Source organism: Octopus bimaculoides, unplaced genomic scaffold (assembly GCF_001194135.2).
Source record: "Octopus bimaculoides isolate UCB-OBI-ISO-001 unplaced genomic scaffold, ASM119413v2 Scaffold_257693, whole genome shotgun sequence".
Classification (NCBI taxonomy): Eukaryota; Metazoa; Mollusca; class Cephalopoda; order Octopoda; family Octopodidae; genus Octopus; species Octopus bimaculoides.
The window spans coordinates 6,294-7,117 of record NW_026423856.1 but is presented as its reverse complement, the minus strand read 5'-3'; the positions used below and the strand labels follow the sequence as shown (position 1 = coordinate 7,117).

The window sequence follows — 824 nt, the reverse complement described above, 5'->3', positions numbered from 1 at the left end:
TGTTTGGGGAATTAGCTCAGTTGGTAGATCGCTCGCTTTGCATGCGAGAGGTACCGGGTTCGATACCCGGATTCTCCAGGCAAATGCAATTTTTCTTTTTCTCTCTCTCTTGGTTCGACTCACTTTATTCTGAATTGAAAATCAGCGAGCTTTTTTTTGCAAAGTTTGTGAATTATCTCAGTTGGTAGAGCTCTCGCTTTGCATGCGAGAGCTACCGGGATCGATACCCAGATTCTCCAAGCAAATCCATTTTTTGTTTTTCTCTCTCCCTCGGTTCACCTCCCTTATATTAAAGTGAAAATAAGCGAGCTTTTTTTTTCAAAAGTTGGAGAATTAGCTCAGTTGGTAGATCGCTCGCTTTGCATGCGAGCGGTACCGGGATCGATACCAGGATTCTCCAAGCAATTGCATTTTTTATTTATCTCTCTCTCCCATTTCATGTCACTTATTCTAAAGTGAAAATCAGCGAGCTTTTTTTTTTGCAAAGATGGAGAATTATCTCAGTTGTTAGAGCGCTCGCTTTGCATGCGAGAGGTACCGGGATCGATACCCATATTCTCCAAGCTAATCCATTTTTTGTTTTTCTCTCTCCCTCGGTTCACCTCACTTATATTAAAGTGAAAATCACCGAGCTTTTTTTTTCAAAAGTTGGAGAATTAGCTCAGTTGGTAGACCGCTTCCTTTGCATGCGAGCGGTACCGGGATCGATACCAGTATTCTCCAAGCAATTGCATTTTTTATTTATCTCTCTCTCCCATTTCATGTCACTTATACTAAAGTGAAAATCTGCGAGCTTTTTTTGCAAAGTTGGAAAATTATCTCAG

The 824-nt window shown here is 40.9% G+C and overlaps 1 non-coding gene across 1 annotated transcript; it reads left to right on the top strand.

Annotated features, from left to right (window-relative positions):
• The first annotated feature begins 5 nt into the window (after nt 1-5).
• On the top strand, nt 6-78 carry Trnaa-ugc (transfer RNA alanine (anticodon UGC)). The gene has a single exon. It is a non-coding gene; the product is annotated as a tRNA-Ala (tRNA).
• Nucleotides 79-824: the final 746 nt, after the last annotated feature.